The sequence below is a fragment of the Eleginops maclovinus genome, chromosome 9 (genome assembly GCF_036324505.1).
Source record: "Eleginops maclovinus isolate JMC-PN-2008 ecotype Puerto Natales chromosome 9, JC_Emac_rtc_rv5, whole genome shotgun sequence".
NCBI classification, from domain to species: domain Eukaryota; kingdom Metazoa; phylum Chordata; class Actinopteri; order Perciformes; family Eleginopidae; genus Eleginops; species Eleginops maclovinus.
Genome location: NC_086357.1, coordinates 16,611,310 through 16,635,641, shown reverse-complemented (window position 1 = coordinate 16,635,641; position 24,332 = coordinate 16,611,310). Strand labels below are relative to the sequence as shown.

At 40.4% G+C, this 24,332-nt stretch overlaps 1 long non-coding RNA gene across 3 annotated transcripts; it reads right to left on the bottom strand.

Moving 5' to 3' along the window:
- Positions 1–1,836: 1,836 nt before the first annotated feature.
- Positions 1,837–21,865, bottom strand: LOC134869930 (uncharacterized). 3 transcript variants are annotated; one of them, XR_010166475.1, is made up of 3 exons: positions 21,658–21,865; positions 10,715–10,827; positions 1,837–1,950 (listed from the first exon to the last, which is right to left on the bottom strand). It is a non-coding gene; the product is annotated as an uncharacterized LOC134869930 (long non-coding RNA). The 3 variants fall into 3 exon arrangements; XR_010166476.1 differs by lacking the exon at positions 1,837–1,950 and adding an exon at positions 6,324–6,743; XR_010166474.1 differs by lacking the exon at positions 1,837–1,950 and adding an exon at positions 10,025–10,135.
- Between the last annotated feature and the right edge of the window lie 2,467 nt (positions 21,866–24,332).

Here is a 24,332-nt window from a genome sequence, read left to right as displayed (position 1 = left end):
GAAGAAACCCTTTTGCCGACTCTGCTGTACTATTCTTTCTTCTTTTTCTGCGGTTATTTACCATCCCAAAATATATCTGAACTGGGCGTTCATAAAAGTAGGGCCATTGAGAAAAGAGATATAGAGGTAGGTGTGAGAGAGTCAGCCACAATTGGATGTAGACTAGCAACAATGAATAATGTCATGAAAGAGAGGAGCAGACTGGGAAGAAAAAGTGAGAAATTAATAATGGCCAATAGGGAGGGCGACATGACCGAGAGAGATGGATGAAGAGTGCCACTCTCTCTCTCCTGCTCTCTCAACCACACACACACAATCACACAAAGCAGAGACTCCGCAGGGCGCCAAATAATAACCTTCCTTATCATTATCATCGCCCAGCCAAACCGCTCTCCACTCTTCCTCCTCCCCCCTTCGTCTTCAACACAATCATTGCCGTATCGTTTACAGTGTGCTGCTAAATGGGAACATCAATAGACACATCCATTAGTAGTGCAAGTCCTTTCCTCTCTGATTTTCAAGTGCTTTAATAGCCGGCACACACACTCTCATGTCGCTCCTCAGCCGACTGTTAACCAAACTAGCCCTGTGCCGGCTAAGCCGAATTGAAAGAGTGTGTCATTAAAGCCGGTTAGTAAAATGGTTGCTGTGAGGGCGGTGCTGCCATTTAACCTAAAGCTGGAAACATCTTGTGTATTCTTTAAGAAGCTTCTCCAGAATGTTTTTTCTTTCATTTATGTATATTTAATTTTTGTATCTATGTGTATACCGTTGACTGTAATAATTGTCCACTGTAAGATAACAAAGATTATCGTTTTATTTCCTGGCATTCGACGCTCATGATGAATGAAGTCCTTTTTAATTTGCACACAAACCACTGTCACTTTGAGATACATTTTGTAAAAATGTAATGAAACTGTTATTATATCCATTAGTAATAAATTAATTAGCACTTGCTTGTATAATTAAAAGGAAATATAAGGCACAAGACACCATTTTTAACCTTTGTCTGAACTTGAGTAACAGTACGTTAGCATGGCCAGCTGTTTTACAGTTAAATGACTTAATAAATAAAGCCTGCCCAAACCCATCTAAAACAGTAGCGAAATGAAAAAAGATAAGAAGGGACACAATGGGCAAGTAGAGGGAGTGAGAGGGAGGGAAGGGTTTCCCAAAATGCCACCTCACACACTGTAATTTCAGCACGCATGTTTTTTTTTTGGATGGAGGGCGAAGCAGGATGCTGGGAAGCCTGGGAGGGGCACTTGGTGGGTCAGGGGGGTTGGATATGGGGGTTTGTGGGATATGTGGTGTGGCCGTTAAACTTGATTTGACTCAGGATTGGTTTTGACTGAAATAGAAAAAAAATATGAAGCATGCTTTGTACACACACACACACACACACACACACACACACACACACACACACACACACACACACACACACACACACACACACACACACACACACACACACACACACACACACACACACACACACACACACACACACACACACACACACACACACACACACACACACACACACACACACACACACACACACACACACACACACACACACACACACAAAATAGCTTTGCATAAATAAAGATTTGTTCCAAAATAAGACATCCATTTTTTAGTCTAATATAGTCCTTTTTACAAGTTAAATACTAATCAGCTATATATTTTTTTATAACTCAATTCAGAGCATTTTGGAATACAAGTCAATAGCCAATTTGTCTTTAAATTACGAAGAGGAGAGAATAGCGTTGGATAATGATTTTTTTCCCTCATATTCAGACTTACTTTTCCCCTGACTCGGTGGTCTATGATTCTTACCGTAACAGGCATGTTCGTGTGAGGCAGGGTGGTGGGGGACCGCAGACAGATTGTTAGTGCCGCTGCATGTGTGTGTTTGAATGCATGTCTCCTTCATGTCTGGACCTGGACAGAAAACAAACAGAGAAGAAGAAAGAACAGGATAAATTCAGGTGTTTTTGGTAAACCATGTTATTAAAATGTCATACACTCTTTGATGTGCACTTAAATTATTCAACAGAACTGACTGATGTGTGAAACGTATTAGCTGTAATAAGTCTGCACTTTTATGTCATATGTACAACAAGCCGACTCACAACCAAATTCCTATTTACACTCTGGGTGGTCTTGAGAAACAATGACAAGCAGACGCTGTGTGTGTACATTATCACATGATTCTTCTTATAATAAAAAAAACGTTAGGACCTAGGCTGAGTGGATGAAAGCCAAATATTGTGATGCCCAAGAACAAGAGACGCTCTAACAAAAACAACTGGAATGAGCCTTTGAAGCCAATTTGTAAAAACAGATTGAGATAAAAGATGCCAGTGATTGCATGTTGCGTAGGCTTTTATGTCTCTTCTGATAAAGCTGAAATGTCACTTATGCACTTGTGCTTGGTTCCCTAGCCTAAATAAAAATAACTGCTGTGTTTGACATGCCCACAGCATGGCTGGGAGTGATGTGCACTGAGACAGAATGAATTATCAAAAAGAGTTTCAGAATAACACATCTGAAGTTGACCAGATGGTATTCATCTTAACTGAAATATATTGAATATACAAACATAATTAGCTAACAGACTCATGTTATTGACTTCCTTTCAATGAGACGTCAAAATAAAAAGGTATTATAAGTATTATAGAAGGATAAAACATGTTCTATGTGTATGAGGTCTGTGTGTTATTTGACTGCACTTGTACTGCAACTTTTCTCACCCTAGCAAAAGAAAAGATAAATTGGAGAGGGAGAAATCAAACAGGGCTGCAGATGGTGATTATTTTCAGGTTTATCGTTATTATCATTACTAGCAGCATTAAAATATATGACTGTTTTTCCATCATAGTTAGTCTCCCCTGATGTTTTGTTTGATTCAAGTGCCCTTTTGTCTCCTGTTGTGTTATAATGAGGGCAACTGTGTATTCTGAAAGCTGTAGGTTCATTTGTAGTCAATAAGCACATTCAAATTACTATAAAAGAGACATTCATCACTTTGGTAACTACTTTGGCCCTTATTTATGTCTTTCAGTATAATTCGTAGTTTCAAGAAGGCTGTCATAGTCATCTTTGCATCAAGAAACATTTTGTCCTTCGCAAAGTCTACATTTGCTGTTTAAGCATCTACGTATGTTCTAACCAGTTTTATTTTTGGTTTGTGTAAACATTGTAAATAGGAGAGTCTTAAACCTTTGATGTGATCCAGGACCAGTTTGATGATCCTAAACTACACATTTTTGTGTGTCTGAGTCTAACGCCAACTTCAACCTTGACATTTTATTTGCTGTAGTAATATGTTATGCTTTCATCAGGGCTGTTTAAAGGTGGTTTGCTAACAGTGAAATATTGTTCCTCTGAATTCCTTTCAACACTCAGAGAAAGAACAATGATTGACCTTGGCCAGATGAAAAATTGCCTCAATTGTTAATACCTCACTTTGATGTTAAATACAGTGAAACAGTGCGGCACAGGAAAGCTGCTCGCCACAGTTGAAGGAGAAATTAAACCTTTTATGCTGCTTAAGAACTGCGCCCCTTGTTTCTCTTTCTTAAGTCCCACTCTGTTCAATTGCCTGCATCTGCCAGAATATGCCACCGACTATTTCTGTCTTGCAGAGGAAACGTATCCTTCAGCTACTGCTTTTGTATGTAGCTTCCTACAACTACTAGGTTTTATAACCACGTCCTGCATAATTTCTCTCCTACTTCTTCATTTGTCTCTCATTGTTTTTGCTCTCTCAAACTCCCATCACTCCCTTTCTCTGCTCCAGTAAGCAGACTTGCTGAACCAAGGGAGGGGACCTCAGTCATTAGGGTCCCGGCACGGAGTCACCAATTCATACACTCATTAACAGATCCATGTGCTGCTCAGAACATTAAAAAAAAGGAAACAAAAAAAAGGGGCCACCCGCGTTTTTAGGCCCCCTCAAAACAAGATGCAACAATAAAAGATCTGTGTTTTCTCTGCCGGCTAAATGAGCCACTTCATGTGAATGGAAAAAAAGAAGTTGCAAATGAACAGATGTTTGTGGGTTCGATGGTACACATGGTGTTTATGTGTTAACTATAAGATTGTATTAATCAGGATTGTTTGAAAAGCCTTAGTTTGAGGATTGAATGGCCTACAGTTTTGTTCTTTTTCCACAAAATAAAGGAAGCCTTATATAAATTACATTTGTTTTGAAAGTTGTCAGAATCAATGTGTGTAAGGTAGTTAGACATACTTAATTTTACATTGATAAAAGACAGTATGCTGTCCAAATAATATTTGATGCTGCATATTCATATTTCCATCAAAATCATGTACCTTCAAAATGTATTCTTTGGTTCGTTAAAGGGTAAGTAAGTAGGTAAGTAAATAAGTTAGTAAGTAAGTAAGTAAGTAAGTGAAGTAAGAAGTTATTAATGAAAAAACAATTTCACTGAGCCAGCCAGGATTGACATGTAAGATATTCAGTAGAGTAGTCAATGTCAGATTTGTCTTAGAGCTTAATATGTGCACATAAAAACGGAAACCCTATACATATACATATATATATATATTTTTTTTTTACATAAAGACCAGCATGAATCTGTAAGATACCAATATTAAGCAATCTAGATAAATAGACTGATGTTAAATTACAATTCTCTAACTGTTGTTTTTTGTAAATGTCTTCCCACTGCTTTGATCAGTTCTTTGTTTTTGTCTGCTGTGCTATCAGACACGGAAACAAGTGACATGTCTGTTTGCATTTGTACCTTTTATGTCTGAACATATACTGATCTTTGTGCTTTGTCTGTATATGTCTGTTCTTACAATATTGTGCCTGTTTGTAATAAAACTAGCACAGGCATGTAGAGCTAGACCACCCAGAGCAGTTACCCAAACACCCTCCTTACTCAAAAAAAAGAAAAGAAAGTCACTAGTCTTAATTATATCCATCCTCTGGGCGTGTCTTTCCTGCCCAAAACAGACATCTGAGCCACCCCCCCATCAACAGGCCACAAACCTCACCGAAGCCTTATGGAAAGTACTTTTTGGTGAACACATTGACCTTAGATGGAAATAAACCTATTCAGTACTCTCTGAAGTTATTTTAACTGAGGTTACGAAGACAAATGTACTTGATATCATTTACTCTAGGATTATCTCCTCCTGTACCCTAAGACCTATGAATGATCCCAGACTTTTACAGTTCCTGCCGAGGTTCTTTTGATAACAAAATCTGAAGGAAGTTATACCAAAGTGGGTGAGTGATTAGCCATATCAAAATAGGTGGTATGAAATACCAATAATATCAAAATCTGTATAAAGCCAGGTACTTGTGCGCACACACACACATACATTGTAATAAAAAAGGCGTCTACTCGAGGGAGTAGGTTGTTGTGACTGCACTGTTCTTTTCATTATCTTTAATCATGCTGGCAGTACGAGAGGGCAGCATAGTGGTTGAGAAAATAAAGACACAAAGAGATAGAGTCTACAAGCAGGACCACAGCAGCTATCTGCCAGATACATCCTCCCTTGGCTTTGATTCTCTGCCAACTTATCTGTCTTTGTTTTTTTCGATTAAACATTAGTTGAGGTGTGGAGAGATTCCTAGCCTTCACTAAGGAGGAAACATTAAAGCACCATCCCAAAAGAGCTAATTTAAGATGGACGCGGCTAAAAATAAACAAAATGGCCATCACCCTGTCACTGTTTCCTTCCTAATCTTTTCAAAACGATATCCACCAAGGATCAAGGGGTTAATCTGCTTCTGTTGTATTTTAGTGGAGATGCTATCGAAGGCCATTTGTTACAAGCTGCGAGGCTAATGACCCTGAGCCGACGCTTGGCGTTTGGCCGGAAGAGCAAGGGAAGGTAAGTAACCTCATATATTCTCTGGGGCTAAGCTAATGAGAGGGAATGGGAATACGAGCTATGGTCCATCATCTACTTAGGACCCAGACAGCAGTGCCGTCGTCCTCCTGTGAGTGTGCGCACACAGACAAACCCACTTACAAAAACCCTTATAGAAAACCCAACAATCCTCCTTCTTTTGCACCTAATATTACGCCTGTCTTCTTAAGTACAAAGCACGATGTGTAGCGTTTTGTCATCAATAAGTCGATATCACATTAATTCCGAGACATTGGTATTATTACAAGGAGTTCCATCATCAAGACAGCTGGCAGCTTCCTTTGGCCTTTTAACTTCTGTGTGTACATTTTGTCAGTCTGCTGGTATGCTTCACTGCACAAAACATTACAAACACAAACAAACACTTCTAGCATAAAATTCAATTAAATAAATAGGATATAACACAAAAAAAGTGTAAAAAGCCGCCAGTCATCTTGACAATGATTGAGCAAATATAATGTATTTTTCTAGGGAATAAACCACCATCACTCTTACTAAAATATGACATTAAACATACAACAGGTAACACCATTAAAGTTTATTGATTGCTTTTAAGAAGGAAACTTATTATTCTTAATAATAAAGGCCAGCAGAGGTGTGCATTTAAACATCAATTCAGGGTTGTGTGCATTCTTTATCGTTATCTAAAACAAAGTGGGTACAGCTGAGTGTGGATGACACAGCCGTGTGAGGCTGAGTGAATTCTACTGTGATGGGAAAGCAGCGGGGAGTCCACTTCTCTGCTTTCATTTGATTCAAGTTGAGCCTGGCTGCGTCTTTCACTCCTCTGGCACGCACACACAAATGTATGCGAATGTCTGTTGAAAAAGTGAATGGGGGCAGAAATAAATACTATACTGCATTCTGTGTAGATGAATGTGTGTGTATATGTGTGTTTGTGTGTGACAGTAATACCTCCAATGGCAGACTAATGATAGGTCTTATCGACACCCAGCAGTGAATGCAGGCCTTTGTCTCCTCTCGGGACGCATTATGGAAAGCTTAGGAGGCTGCCTTTGACTCCTTTTCATTCTCTCATCCACTGGTAACACTCAGCATAAAAAAGGCAACCGTTATACAGCTCCTGTAGCGTGGCAAGTTGAGACACAATACACCTCATTGCCCCTGCTATCAAAATAAGCAAAAGTTGTGCGCACGGCTCATGAACTCAGAATAAGTCACTGATAAAAGATAAAAATTGGCTCTGGAATTTACATTTTGGAAAACAAAAATCACAATGCCTGGAGTTAAAATTATTATTATTTTTCAGATAGAGCACATAGGGTGACTAGATGGAAACCACAACATGTGTGGGCTTGGTGAATACAGCTCCAATGAAAGTGGACAGTAAAGTTTACAAATAAAATAATTATGATTTACTATATTAAAATTGTGTTACTTGTGACTATATGGCATTGTTATTGTCATTTCAATTAGTTTGAGAGGTTATGTACTCAAACATTAAAGGATAGAAAACATTTTTCCTTTGTTGGTGAAAAATGTTATTTTTTCCATCTACCCACAAATGCATCTGTCACATCTCTAGACATCTGGTTAGCCAAATATAAAATATCTGGATGTAGTTAAAGGCTTTCATTTTGAAAGGGAATTTTTCTTTTATAACTCATGCTCCCAAACATTTCATAAGATATTGATATTAATGGTTAGTGACTGCTTACTTTAGGCTTAGGGGTCTGGGCAGGGTCCCTTTGACAAGCAGTTTATGAAACGAAAATGTTTTCTTTTCCAATGAGGGCAAGCATTACTTTTCCTGTTTTACGGAGTTCTGCATTACGCTCATTGGGTAAGTGTAGATATTTATACAGTCGTAGTGCCGATTCAATAAAAACTCTATATTCCGAGTATATTCTTTCCTTTATTTCAATGAGGGATTTCCAGCAATCGCTCATAAATGACTTATATTTTTACTCTTCACTCTCTGTCTTTTAGATTTTTCCTCTTAATCCCCTTTCTGTCCTTCCCCATTTACCTTCATTTCCCAGCCAAAGCTAGGCAACTCTAAGGGGTTCAATAAAGTACAGAACTTTCCCTCTCACTGTATTCTCATTCTTAACTTCAATTTTAAGCAAAATAACATTAAAGACATTTTAAACATAGACCTTTCGTGAAATGCTCATAGCAATAAATAAAAAAAGACTCGAGGGGGAAGCAGAGAGAATTTAGAGGCCTCATTTAGTAAACATTTAGGGGCCATACTTCCGCCATCCAATGCATCACAGCAATCTAATAAAGTGATTTAAGGCATTGCTCTATTGGCCCTCACCCTGATTTCTCAGTTTACTTCATATTTCTCCAGTTCTATAGTTGTCCTCCAATCTTCTCCACCAACATTTCTTTCCCCTTTCTCATTGATTCCTACAGTTTCTGAATTTACGGCTGCCAACCACCCTCTTTTTCTGTTTTAATTTCCCCATCTCTACCCCGTCATGCCCATCCATCCTTTATCCATCCATCCTTCAATTGTTCCATCCATCCATCCATCCATCCATCCATCCATTTTGAAATTGTTGTGGCTTCAAACTCAATGAAAGCTCTCGTTTAATCTTTAATCCTCTGGAGGTTGGTGGGTGTCTTTGCTGAGGGGGAAAAGTCTTTGATAGAGGAGCACTCTGTTGTTCTATGCTTTCCTTTGTGTGGACACAAATGTTACCATTTTCAACACTTGTCCATCAGGCTTTAATGCCTGTTCCCCAACTAGTGTGTTTTCTCCAACCCTCATCATTGTAAACCATCAGCATAATTTGCGGGTAGTTTTGTGTGAGCGTGAAACTGCCAATTACTCGCTCTGTCCCTGCAGTCCTGCAGTGAATCAATATGAGTTGACGGAGTGACTCATTTGCCTGTCATTTCTTCATATGGGTTTTTTGAAATATGAAACCGTGTGACACATCGTGTGGCTTCAGCCTTGTCACCCCACCTCTGTTTACACAAATGGACACTAAAAGTGTATCACATTGGTTCTAGGCTGCTCCTGAAAGACCTTTTTTCCCCTGGAGCAAAGGGCAGACACACTTGAGAGGAAGAACGGGGGAGAAGAAAGAGCAGTGGCATGTCTTGATACTTGCTTACAACATCCTCCATCTTTTTCCTTTCATTTTTCCCCAGAGTACGTTTGCATCATTTGAGCAGTTCCAAACACAATAAGGGTTGTGTGTAGCTGTACAACTTGTGACTCTGTTAATCCCTGTTGGTTGATAGCACATCGATCAAAAGAATGACGAAAGAAGAAGGCAGTTCTACCTCAAACAAGTTCAAAACTCACCTATATTAAAAAACTGTTTTGTCTTGTCAAACTGGGGTGATTTGGACAGAGATTTTTGAAATGTGGGGAATTTCAGCCATTACATTGAAAAAAAATGTTTGCCTTTGTAAATCCCTTGGAGGGTTGATTTTTTTTTTTCAAACCATCTCCCTGAACCCCTTCAACCCTGAACATCTCTTTTATCATATCATCATCATCCCCTGGTTGTTAAAATGCTGGCAATTTGATTGGTTGTTATGAACAAATAAAAAGATAAGAGCACCAGTCTCAACAACAACAGTCTCAGTACCATAGAGAACTGAAGTTTTGAAATATTAGGAAAAAAAGAAAATTGTTTGGCTCAGGAAGACTGAATATAAGTGAGTCAAAGTGAAAGACAGGAACAGCTAGAAGAGAGATGTAGTTTGACTGGCCTCAGATGATATGAAATGAGTTGAGCCCAACTGAACAAAACTGAATTTAATTTGTTCTGTCTTTTACAGAATGTCATTGTGAGATACAGCTCATATTGCACAACAGAAGTTGTAGGAAAAGGACATTTGGACTGGCAGGGCATGACAGCAAGGCCATAAGTATTATTTTGTGCCACAGATTGAATTAAATAACAGCCAATGTAACAGTAAACATATTGAATGTAAATCCTAAATGCCCATGCATGCATTCCCTTTTTTATTGTATCATGGTGGAAAAAAGTGGAACTATTAGAAAGTCTGATTTTGAAGAGAGTCTCATTAGAAGAGAGGATGACAAGAACTGAGAAAAACACAATTTTCTTTTCTCACACCGCCTCTCCTCTTTAACCATCTTCCTATTTGTGTACGGTGGCAACCATTCTGGCCATGATAGACATGATTTACTGCTGCTTTCAGGCTCACACAGAGAGAGTTAGGAGATGACTCTCTGGGAGACTGCTCGCTTTGGGAACCCCTGAAACACAGATAAAACAATACTGTGGCTCCTTGCCCAGTTTCAATCCTCTGTTATGCCTTGTGGCAATGCTGTTCCCCTCAGTGCTTTTTAAACTCCCTGCATCCCGGACATATTTGATTTTTTTTTAAAATTGTAATGGATGCTGAAAAAAAAAAACACAAAATGGATTCTCTGTGTTTAGAGGTAAACAGTGATCGACTTTTATCTGTTATACCATAGTCAGAGTTTGTATGCAGGGGGTTTGGCCAATGAAAAAATTCAAATTATTCAGCAAAGTTGTGTATATTGCCTATTTAATATCAAAGGGAACTTAATTAGAAACTACACAAGACAGACAAAAGAGAAGTTGAGGATACAGATGACTCAGCCAGGATGGTTGTTCTTCACCAGGTGGCTATGGCTCAATGTCAGGGAAACACAAAAAACTAACCATTCATTCCCATTTAAAGATGTAATCCATACACACATGCATGAATACAGCAAACCCAACCCAGCTGACTGCAATAAGGTGGAAGGGCAACAGAAGACAGACACACACAAGACAATGCATAACCCCCGGAAAAACTGAGCTCTTACCTCTCTTTCATCACTTTTGTCTTTTCTCCATTTTGTCTTCTGCTTTCCTTCCTTTCCTCTGTGGTGAAGGCTAACACTGCTAGCGTTCATTCCGTTTCTTCCTCTGCCAGCTCCTTTAATGGATAAGAAAAGAACCATTAAGAATCGGTTAAAAATGAAGATATCTTTATCAGCGCCACATAAAAAAAATATATATATATATTACTCCATTCATAGAAATGTACCTTGTGGGATTCCAGTTATTGCTGTTAAAATCAATTATCTTTCAGACCAAGTTTTTTTCACCCCATGTGTTGGGTAACTACTTTAAAATCCAACCTAAAAAGACTGAGCAATGCCGAGCAACAAACACCAGTGTTGTATTTGCAACGTTGAACAAGATTCCTCAATGTAAATAGGAGGTTCAGGTTGGGGTCAGAGAGCACTGGCTAGGAAACCAATGGCAAATAGGAGCCATAGAATAATAAATGTGTTCCTATATGGCGGAATAATTGCCATTTACAGGTTTGCCTTAGTACATCGGTTTGTTACTGTGTCCAATTCATCCTTCAGTTTTTGTTTGTGGAGGCTAAATTGAGGCATAAATGTGCTGCTCGTAGAATGGTTTTATCGTGGCCATACAGCTTCGTAAATTGACAGGGTATGTGTGTATATGTGTGTATAGGTGGTGTCTTGCTGCACTGATGAAATTGCTAACAGCTGTGACAGCAGTGATCGCCGAGACACAAATACACACTTTGCACCCATCTCATTTGTAGCATACAGCTGCACAGATAAAGCACGCGGGTTAAGCAAATATTTTACAATGGCCAGGAAACAATGAACCATTCCACCCCTCCCCTATCTCTGCCACTCACACTCACTAACTGTAGCGTTAGTAAGAGTGCGGCAACTGTGTGCTACTGTGTGTGTCTGGATGCATGTGAAAAAATGACTGGCACTGCTTGTTCTCTTTATTACTGTGAACAGAACAGACTCCCCTGCTCCCCTCCCATTCATTTTAATCTCTATTCTTAATGATAAACCTCCTCAGTCACACTCTTGCTCCGTCTGTACCACACCCCCCCAGCCTGGTGTCCACCCTCCGCAAAACCCCAGCGAGGCAGCAACAGTGATCCTTTGTTTGCCCTACTCCCCCTCCTCTCTTTTTGCCCCCTCGCCTTGCCCCGGACGATGCTGGTTGGCGGGGACGGAGGCATGCCTTGACAGGAACGCCAGCGGAGAGGAAGGGAGGGAACGAAAGATAGGAGGGAGTTATAGGAGAAAAAAACTTAGAAGGGGGGAGTAGGTCATTTGGGGGGAAAAATAGGGGTCTTACAGTCATTTTTCATTCATTCTTTCATTCCTGTATTTTTCTGTCCATTCAGCACTACATGAGAGGGGCTTCTCAGAGTGTGTTTGTGGGGAGGAGGGGTTGGGTTTGGAGGGACTACACCCTTTTTGAACCCACTGACTGCATCATACCAAGAAACTGAAGAAAGATGTGTGCAGAAGTTTATTTTTGGTTTCGACTAGAAGGCTAATTATAACACCAAAGTAAAGATGGAGAAGAGAGAAAAAACTTTGATTCTGGATTTTCATTTATGCTGTGAAAGACAAACACAAAATAAAAAAAGAAGGAAATATATATTCCTTGGCTTTTACATTTCATGGTTTGAAATGTGTGTGGTATTTCAACAGGCAAGTTGTAAAAATAGCAAAAGTACACAACTTGTAATTTCTAATTTATGAAACGAAAATACTGGACCTGCCCACTGAGGTTTTTCAACACATAAATTTAGCTTTTTCATTCTGGTACCACTGCTAGGGCGGCAAACCCAGTTCCCTAATAGCATAAATACTGCTATTGTAATGGGGCCTGGGGCATGTCTCATTTGGATGTCTGGGAGACAGCAAAGTAGAGCAAAGCCTTTTCCCTTGGCCAAAAAATATGTGCGCACACACAGATGCCGTGGCAGCGCCAAGGTAATTGGATCATTAACCCCAACTAATCTACAAACATTATGTTTATAGAAAACTTTGCCTAGCTTTGGCATACGCACAGCCAAAATGTGCTAATTCACTCTGTGCTTGTGAGAGTTGTATGTTGTCTTTGTAAGCTATATGTGTGTCAGGACTGCTGTGCATGTCATGTCTCTCAGTGTGCATGCGTGTACACTTGTGTTTCAGGGCTGCCTGTGTCTATAGTGTCTGCCGTGACAGACAGAGAGAGAACATGACAGTGACGGCAAAAAAAGTGTTTGAGCGTAAGTACAAATGCGTCCGCAAATGTATTTGTAAGTGTGTGCGCTGTGACTGCCAGCGATGCAGCACACAGCCTTGATCTAGACTGCTGCTTCTCTCGGACTACCCGCTGTGTCTGCTTCATCAATCAATAGGACAGATGAAGTCAGACTCCTGCCGCGCTGTGAAGAAAAACTGTGGCTTGCGTGTGTTATTGTGTGTGTGTTTCTGTATGCAAGGAGGATGAATGCCCTCGGGGTGAACGTGGCAGACATGATGCAAACATTCAAGGCTTCCTGCCCACACAATCATCATCCACATCAGATTTGCCTTTTGGTGCCACCAGAAATAGTCAGATTCCGTTTGAAAGCTGACTTACTAAGACTGATATATTTACAAGTGATTTAACCTTACCTCCTAAACCTCTTCCACATCTCAAAATATGTCAAACAATAAAGATGTTTCTGTGTCAGCTAAATTCAATTCACTTTGATAATTTTGTCACCTCTTGAGGACTCTGGGTTTTGGGAAATGATGCAACTAAATTTAAGATTGAACTTTTATTACCACATATTGCAACTTCTGCAATATAATACAAGACCCAAAAAAGGACTATTAAACGTACTTCCATTGGTCAAATCAAATGATCACCGTGAATTGAAGGATTAAGCATAAACATTCCATTGATGTGTTTATCTACACTCTTCAAAAACTCATAATAAAAAAAGGTTTTGGTTTTGGAAAGTCAAAAAACTGAAATCAAGACAACTTGTGATTTTTTTGTTTTTATTGTTTGAAACATACCCTGTCTATTAAAAAGACTGTGAGAATCTGAAGAAAAACCGACAATAAACACCAAAAACTGCCACTCACAAGTGTGTGAAGGCTAAAATGCTTAAAAATACCTGGTTTCGTGTCATCTCCCAGTGTGTTTAATCATCTGCAAAGAAAGGTACACCCTTGGAGAGGCACATTATAAGCACTTGTATATTGAGACAAAGGGATGCGTAAATATTAGTCATTGCAGCGTACGTTTGTGAGTCAAAATAAGGAGCCGTTTGACTTGAAAATAGCTGAGACTAGTATAGAGTAAGTAAGTGAGAGTAAGTATAGTGTTGCCGTAGTTCATAATTTGAGTCAGGAAATACGAACTTTGCCAACCTCTTTTTAGAAATATGGTTTAACTGTAGAGGCTTTGTCTCGGTGTGGATATGTGTTTGTGTTTCTATTTCTCCCACAATTATTTGTAAAATGATTTGACTATAGATCATTTAAAAACACTAACACTACTCTATTTTGACACCAGATTATGTAATTACAGGCAAGCTTTAAAAGAAACCTTGAATTTTGCTTTGGATTTAGGGCCACATTTTTATTTTATTTTTTGAATGGTTACGACCACATTCAATTTCACAATTTAAAGCTAAGTAATTAACATTGGAATTGTATATGCAACTGTGAAGAAATAGTAGGAGGCTAGATTTGGGATTGTTTTGTCACAGGGAATAGGAATGTATGTAATTTCCTGGTGCTCCAAATGGCCGAGTGGCTTGAATGCAAAGCCACAGCAGCCATTTCTCCCACAACGCCTAAATCTTCCAAAAAAAAATTCAGTCATAGGGAGCTTTTGCCTCCTCAGTGTGTAGCAAAACAGTTTTATTTGAATTCAATTTAACTTGTGATATTTGGCCATGGCTCAAGGCTCTCTTTGTGAGCCATTGTGTGGAGATGAATGAATCTTTCTTCCAAATGTCATAAAGAGATGCACTGTGTAAGACCACAGAAACACATTTGGGGCACCAGAAATAGGCTTCTATATTTAAACTGGTAAGACAAGTATCACGCTTTGATTGAAGGTAAACTGTACAATACCGATACACTTGTATATATTAATATAAATATTTTATATACATTTGAACTAGATTTTGATCCGTGTATTTGGTGATTTGGTGTTAGAATAGAAGATAAGCACGAATACACAAAAGAAAAAAACATTGTTAAAGTGTATGAATAAAATTTTATCCCAACACTAAAAATCCCGACATGAATTCCGGTGTCAGTTCATAACCCGAGATGCCCTGATTGCATAGGCACATTGTGTGATTTGACATTGTACCAATGCCTGACACTCAAACAAAGGAAACGGTGCAGACCTCGAGGGGGCAGATGACAAACACTCCTAAACCAAGGCCAGACATAATCCCCCCCCTCCACCCCGCCAACTCAAAAAAAAAAAAAAAAACCACAACAACCCACAGCGGAGGGGGAATTATTCAGAACATATTAGGGAGGTGAAGGAGGCCAGGCACTGAGGGACTCTTCCCTGCTGTCCTAATCATCCGAGACAACCTCTCCAGAGCCAGACCCCCGCCCAATCCCCTTTGCCGCCTACAAACCCCAACCCCCTTACGCATGACCCAGACACGTCCAGGAGAGTTTACAAGGGCGGGCTGCCATGAAGTGGGGAAGCTGACCAAAATGAACAGCCCGCCGGGAGCTGTTCTTTAATTGTCCATCTTCTTGGACCAAATTAAACAAGCCTGAGTGCATTCAAGCAACCATACAGACACACACCCCCCCCTACCACCAACACCGCGCTTTTAACAGACTGGCACGTTCCATAGAGCATGCCATTGATGCAGAATGATGAGCGAGAACCTATTGTCTCGTTATATTGTCTTCAATTAGGCAGGAGATGATGGGAGACAATGAGAGAAGCATTTGTAATCATGAGCCTCCCAAACTCAAGCTGGGAAACAGAACTTCATTATGCCCAATGGTCCCTCGCCGACAATAAAACCCAGAATATGTTAAGTTCATCCTAAGGAAGTTTTCAAGCATAAATGGCTCGGAAAGAAGTGAGTCACCAGGAAATATTGTAGGGGGTTCTGAAACTGAAAACAAAAGCTAATATGGGCAGAAACCAGTTTTTCTACGGTTGTCTTTACTGCCAATTGACAGCAGGTTTCAACAAGAGAAATCTTATATTATACTCTTACGACATGTTCTGTGCACTTACCTGAACTGTCATTCTATGCACATTTACCATCCTGGTACTGTATGTAAAGTTTTAAAAGAACAAAAAAAACAGTGCTTTTCCAAAACAAAAAGGAAAATAGAGCAGTTATGAGAAGAAAACAAATACGGCTTATACTTTTAGAGGAACAACAACATGGTCCTTTTTGCAGCTTTTCGAGGGATAAACTTGCAGGAAAAATAGTAGCAATGATGTCTTTTTATCTTCACTTTAATGTTGTACAAGCTTAGCGCTGAGAACAGAAGCTCTGGCAGCAGTGGTGTCAGCTCAGAGCCATCTGTAGAAATTAGAATGCTTTAAGACGGAGAAAGAAAAACTCAAGAGTGCATTATCTGCTTTTACCTGGAGAATATTCAGCTGAGACTTGACTATAACCCGACACGATGCCGGCTTTGTCGCTCACCCAGTCATTTAAATCACCTTCCAAGGTGGCTGTTAGGCTTTGATAGAACTATCCAACCGGACAAATAGAGCTTTCATAAAAATGTGCAAATGATTTCTTTCAACTGTGATCGCAGCGGTATTGTTCCCCCATCCCTGACCCCCCATTCCCCCACCGCGTTGTTCCTCTCGTCACAGCACAAAGAGCTAATCTGAGACCAACACTCGCACCAGCTACGACACATTGTCAAACCAAAACCTGGGTGATTTTTTTTTCTTCCTTTAAATCAAGTAAGTGAAGCATGAGGTAAAAGCCATCATCCATGGAGGACAACAGAGGGGTTAGCGCAGTAGCTGCACATTTCTGCCTATACACACTGCGGGGGATTACATATTATGCTCCATTTTACGCATCTATCCCTTCAGCTGTTCTACCACATGTACAGGATCACAGAGATGCAAAAACGTTTTGGTTTTGCCCCCATTTTCAGATGAAATCAGTCTGCCACGGGTCCCAATAGGAGGGATACCCGTCAAGTCGAGCAGCCCTGGGCCAAACAACCTTTCCTGCAAGGCCCCACTCCCTTATCTGATTCCAACAGACAGGGGGAGATGATGGCCATGCCAGCCAGAGCTTTAGATGTTTTAAAGTATATCCCTTTGCTTTCATGCAGCTTTATTGATTGCTAACTTATATCATTGTGTTCCACCGCTAAAAGAGCGAATCGAAAATGCTCTATTTGTAATGTGATAACCCCAATTAAGATGGCAGAGAGGTGGACTGACACTTATCCTCCATTTGCCCCAGTCTCCAGCACCGTCTATGGCTATTCTTGTAGATCACCCCTGTCAAGTTTATCATTGCTTAGAGCACAGATATTTCCAATTTTCTATTATTATTTTTTTAATGGGGAAGGGTAACCATATGATCCACTCCTAGGTCTCACCTTTTATGAATGACAATAGTGAAATACCAACCACACTGAACATGCACTCATTTATTCCCAAGTGCAACATGGTTAACTGGAATATTTACATGCTACAAAAACTGTCTGGTTGATGCTAACTGTATTTCAGCAGAACCTTTCAGCAGCATCGATTTTATGTTCATTCATGATTGTTTTTGACCACAGGCTAAATGTTAAATGTGCTCATCGACCGCTGTGGACCTGACACATTCCTCTGTGTTGAACAGCTCCCAGCGACAGTACAGAGTAGGAAGCATCTGCCTCCTCACTCCACCCAGATGGCAGCAGAAAGTATGTAAATTGGTTCATTAACCTTACAGTGCTTTAACCAGTGGGCCATGCAGAGGGCTCGTTGCATCCGGGTTTTCTTGAATTGTATTAACGCGCATTAATGGCATCGGGAAACTTTCCCTAATAGCCTGAGGTGAGTCTCTGTTATGTTATCAAACATTATAGTAATTATACATGACATCCCTCTGATTAACACTCCTGGGATTATTGCACCAATTCAAATGTCAGATAATCTTTTTTCCTCCTGTTTAAAAACAGTCATCCATTTTCTTTCCGAGAACATATTTCAAAAGAAGAATAAAGGGGGGTCTTGATTGCCACGCTCCCCCACACCCACCAAGCAGGCCTGGATCTTTAACCCCCCGACAATAGAATGGCATGAAGAAAAAAACCAGGGGGGTGAAAATGTTGAGGATCTTTGCTTTTATATGGCGTTTCCCCCCAGTGCTTGCAGAGTGTGTGAAAAATAAGCTTGCAGTGTGTGTCTGTGAGTGAGCTGCCAGCAGTGAGGTCTTGCACCTGGAGCAGGGAGGAGCATGCAAAGGGTCAAGGGTCAAGGGTCACCTCGTGGGCTAAACAGGATTGGAGTTCTCCATCTTCCTAAGAAGGCCAGATGACCCCTGCGGCTGCATTGCACAACCTGAGCTTTTCACACACCTTCCTTCCCTCCTCTTCTTCTTCTCTCGGTCAGCTCTTTTTTCTTTACTCCTTTGGAAAGGCGCAGTAATCCATAATCCACTCAACTATCAGCGGCTCAATTATCCCTCCCGTTCGCCCGTTTTCTTCCCTCGGTTGGAGATTCAAAAACAATTAACCTCTTCACGGCTGGGGACTTTTCCCAGGGAAGGGCATGGAGGTAATTGAATGACTCCACCATTTACATTCCTGACCATGACTTCACTCCTTCACGCATAAATCTGGTTACCGTAAATCCTAATCGGTGGCTTTGTGATTGTCCAATGTCATTATCATGGATGTTGTATTAGCACGCTATAAAGACAGTATTTCACTTCAAGCGGGATTTCACTGGACAATTTGTTCATGTTTACATAACAACCTTTCGACCTACTTAAACCTTAATATATTGACATAATTTGAAGTCAACTTTGTACACAGATTAGTGATTTAGGAAATAATGATTTCAAATAACCCCAAATTGTAATAATTCTGGTTCTAAAATCAGAACACCGGGCTCTCCTATAAACTAATACAACTACGCCAACGACTATTTCACACCAAGTGTCTATAAGCTATGGTGCATCCCCCCACATCCTCAGCCTTCAATAAAATGTTGTCTTCTCCTCTTTCGTTATGGAGGGGCCTCCTATTCATCTCCAGGTAGAAAACCTCAAAGTGTAGGAGGGAAGAACAGCTTGTTGCACCCATTGAGCTTTTTATTACTTCCCCCTTCAAAGGGTGGTGGCAGATGAGGGGACATCCTCAATCTGTGATACACAGAAAACACAAACAAACAAGTTGCAGAAATTTGGTTGAAGCTCTGTGCAAATTTTAAAACACTTGTTATTCAAACATTATTTCTGAGAAGATTACATGGTTAAGGGGAACAGAAAGAGCCCATTCCAACTGTTAGGGCATAATCTTCTAACAAACAAGTTTATCAAAAATGGTCATCATTGGCAAAAACAAATTCAAAATAATTTGGCTATTTCTACAAGAAACTGAGACAAAACATTAAATACAACTAAACTTGCTTGAATCTCACTGTATTGTGAAGGAAATATGTCACACAAAGACTCAACTCCAAAAAACATTTTTTTTTATAAACGCAAGCTAGCTTTCTTATCTAGCTAACCCAGCAGCAGCCAAATGATGTAATCCCTAACCAACACACAACGAGGAAACAAAGGCACGTACTCCTCGGAAGACACTCCTAAAGAGGAATTTTCCATCAAAGAAATTCACATATTTAAGCATTTTACAAACTCCTACCTCTAATTAGTGTTTTCTCTATCCTTTCACTACTTCAGAAGCCATATCAGCTTAAGCCCCAAGTCAATGCCGCCTACACAGATAGAGACGAGATGCGTCAGACAGCGTCTGACGGCCTCTTTTAAAATCTCCGGTACAGTAACAATGGAATCTTTGAGCAGAAATTATAAATCAAATGTACTTTTGAAGTTCAAAAGATCGCATTCGTTAATAATGGGATGATTATTGCATTGATCCTAATTGTTGGGAATTTTGAGATTAAGGTTTAATGTTGTCACAATGGAATAACTTAAAACAGGGAACAGATCAAGCTTCAGAACCTCCTGTATGTAGGACAGAGAAATCTCACCAGTGATATGCAATGTAACAAATAATGTAGCCTTTTAAAAATAAGCCAAGTAAAATCGCAGCTAATTTAACAATGTAGAGAAAAAATGAAAAAACTACGGGCAACATGGCCATAACTATTCTTGCAGACGCTTGACACACACACACACACACACACACACACACACACACACACACACACACACACACACACACACACACACACACACACACTTTGATGTTTCCTCATAAGTGTGTGTATTGCAGCTGTGTGAGTCATCCACACTCCATCCGAGATCCATAGGCTACACAGTGGCAGCAACGGAAGCAGTAGCAATGAAACTGCAACCCTGTACCCCCCAACCCCCCCAAACACGCACACGTATAAACAATATAGCATGTCTTGATTGTGGATGGAGAGAGAGAAAGAGGCAGAGGAATGGGCTGTGTCAGCTAGGCCAGGATGAGGTTAATAAAAGAGGAGAAGAAGAAGAAAACCTCAAACAACTGGCTGTGCTCCAGACTGACTGAAACTTCTCTTGATCATTATGTCTAACCTTCAGGTGTCTGGGTTAGGGCTGACTGTAGGTGGTAGTTAGGTTGAGGGTGGTGTAGATAACACAGCAGCCAGACAAAGAGGGAATAAGAGGGCTGCCTACATACCACCAGCATCAAGGAGAGGGAGGGAGCAACAAGAAGAAAAAGGGAGGTTATAAAAATTTCATTAGACAATCCTTTGCTGAAGTGACTTTCTGTATCGGTTTTCTTTTTTTTAATTTTCTTTTTTTTCCAAGCTCCCCTCCCTTCTCACCCCTCCAGAGCGCCGCCTCAGAGAATGGAGCAGACAGATTTTATAGGTCCTAATTAAAGCCATCTGAAGTCTTTCAAAACATCAAATGGCCCCGGTCCCCGCTCTTTCCCTCTGATTGTGCAGAAATCACGGAAAATCAGTGGGTACCTTTTCTGCAATGGTTCCAAAATGTACCCAGATTTTGCAGCAACCCCACTTTCTACTGCCTTGACCCCACTATCCCCTAATTTTCAATCAATAAAAGGGTTCAGCAAACTAACTGACCTCATTGCTTGTCTTTTAAATGTACTGGAATTTGACATAAATGTGTGAGAAGGGAGAACTAAAGATAAAAAATACAGAAAAATGCATTTCAGCTTCTGCTATGTGCATGACCTGTGTCTAAACTTAAATTACTTTTTGTCATATCCTGCATTGGATATGCCACAAAAGGTTATTGAAGATCCACCCTTATCCTGCCTTGTGCAGCCCCGTTTCAGTGTGCTTCAAGTACTCCATTTTCCTCTTTTCTCTTGTCCACCCCTAATTGTCCTCATTGAGCCGTGTGAACCGGTTGCACAGCCTGCCTGCCTCGGGTCAGCGGGTGTACCGTGTGCTTTTTATCTATATTCCATGCTATGGCGCTGCGCGAAGACAGCCACACATATACAATGAGAACATTCAATGAGACGCACACAGAATGTCGACTGTACAAATGAACTTTTAGAAGACTCAAGCATCAAGTGAAGTCACATTTGTTTAGCAATAAAAGCCTACAAACCGTTACAAATGTTTAATTCACCTTTAAATGTAGCCTAGACAAACAAATCAGAAAGCACACAGCACAAGTGCCACATGCAGTCACGAATTTAAAACTAAAAATATGACTAGATAATAACCAAAACGACTTATTTCGTAAATTGTAGCAGTAAATAACAGATACGAACAATACAAATATAGTACGTCGCCTACTTACGATTCATTTCAGTAACTTCTGGGCGTTATTGTCTCGCTTCGTGACTCTCCGGTCGTTTGGAGACGGAAAAAAGTCTGTTCTTCCAGCGTAGTGGGCTCACTGTCAGCGACAGGCTGGTCATCTTCATCTGATGGCGATAAAGTTTGCATTCGATAACACCTGGTTAAATCTGCCGAGGACAGTGGACGTCCGATTCCGCCGGTGTCAAGTCTTCAGTGATGCCTTCACTCGCCGGGATTGAGGGTTGAGAGGAGAGGGAGCGCACAGAAAGACGTCATGTGAGCAGAGGAGAGGCGCGCCATTGGCCAGTTGGGGATAAGTAAGATAAAACAGCTCTGTACGCTATTGGCTCAGGACAGGAGCGGACCTCCTCATTTTTCTGTGCGCAAGAATGTGAGTGTGGCTCACTGTTCATAATTTTCAACAGGGGGGGTTAGGCGGGGGGCAGTAAGTAACAAATTGTTCTGAAGATCTGTTTTTTGTCATCTACCCCCACGAGTTACACGGAAGCCACCGCAGGGAGATGCACGTTTCCTCTCTAAGACTAAGTAAGGGGAAATTAATGAAAATGTCTGGTGAGTCTACACATCACATTTTGAGTTGCTGTCAACTTGGAGATGTGGGCACTTTAATCTAAATGAGGTATAATTTGATCTCGACGTTTTCACCATTATGACGAAAAGTAAAAATGACAACTAAAAAGTGATCTATTATAAAGAAAGTGAGCGTTATCTGTATATGGCAGTTTGATGAATTTTCCAGATGATTATGCTATTTTATCTCTCATGTGAACTGTATCCATTATTGAGCAAGTTCAGATAAACTTCTTGTTTCATTGTCCGATATTGCACTGATTTTTTTGTGCTTTACTTTGAATTATTGTTACCCCACAAACACACATTAAAGCCTGTCTGATTTTAAACGTGGTGTAACAGACATACAACTTCAATGACATACACAATTTAAATAACATTACTTTATACTTTATACTATAATGTGTGGGTCATATAGTCTGATTTGTTGCATTGTCTTTCCGGATTATATGCTGCTCAAGGCCCCAATGCAGGTAAATCACAAATTGTATCAATACCAAGAATCTTCTTAACAAAGGAATCGTCATGACTCAAATGCAAGGATTAGGATGAAGTCATTTTACCACCACTTTTTGACACTGAAATGACACTTTGAGAGAAATGCATTTATTTTCAATTTCTGAAGTAATTTGACTTCAAGTTGTCCTGGTGCTTTCCTCCCATACTGTAGTTAGTCGTTCTACGACCAAAACCAACCTCTACAATCAATTTTTGATTCTCACAAGGTCTAAGCTAATTTATTATTTAGGAGACAGGAAACTAATTGAAAGGAAAGGGTACATCCTAAAGGTGCTGTGATGGGAGGTAATAGGGAAAACATCTTCTAATATTCTCTTTAACTTGAATAGAAACAAAGGTAGCATGATATCATTTACATACTAATGCTGTTCTATACTCTGTTTTATATTTCCATATAGGTTTTTCCACACAGTTAGACTTCACAGAGGGCGAAAGCACATAGAAGAGCATCCCCCCTCGGTCTCTCCTTGGTTCTCTGGAGTGAGGAGGCAGTGAAACTCAAGGTTCTGTATGGGTGGGAAATAGAGCGCATGTAATTTGGACCGCGCATCTTCCCCTGTTCAGACTCCAGCATTAAATCAATATTCGGCAAAGCTTTCTCTTGTTTTCACATTCACTTGACTGCTGCCGTGATGCGCCGCAAGGGTCGAGCAGCCGCTCCCTGATTTTTGTGGCACTTGCCCCCCCTTTTCTTCTTCCTCCTCCTCCTCCTCCTCCTCCTCCTCCTCCTCCTCCTCCTGCTCCTTCACTTCACTTCACGGCAGACACCCTCATTTGGATGGCTCCAAGGCGATGCGCCCATTCCATTTGTCTTGTGCGTTAACAGGAGGCGTCAGGAATAAGGCAAAGCGTTATCTCGACACAAAACATTATCTCCGCCTCACTACTCCAACACCGTGAAACAATGATTATTAACTGCTTGAGGAGCATGTTCAGGAGTATTCGAAGCTTGTCGCCACACTTAAGGAACATGAAATATGTTTGAAAACATACCCCTTGAACTACATTTTTGAAATTTAATCTCAAGATAATGCTCCCTCTTTACATGCCACTTGTGAGTACTTTAAGTACTTGCTTGCTGGTTACCCCCGGAGAGTATAGCTAACGGCATTATGACTGGACGTGTGACAATAGCATTTTTACCAGAAACCAGCCTTGCACTTCCTTTTAAAATGGAAAAGCCTGTCGTGCTGCATCATCCCGGTGTAAGTCACTGGTTGGGCATTCAAACACACTCACTCCCCATCATTATGAAAGCAAAAAACCCTTCCTCTGCAAAATGGGTCATACACTGCAGTCACTTTATCTCAGCAAATGTATTGTGCCTGTGTGAGTGGTAGACATGCGCATGTGTGATTAAACATCAAAGGCAAGACTTCAATATTAGAGAATGGATGCTTTCTCTAAAACAGGAGTCGAACCCTTCGATATTTTCGGGGATTCCAAGTCTGTATTACATAGTTAGCCCCACAAGCGTACATTTTAGTCTTTCTTTAATGCCTTTGAACAGCCAAGAGGAAGGTAATGTCATGCTCATAAATAACCTCTGTTAGCGTCATTTTT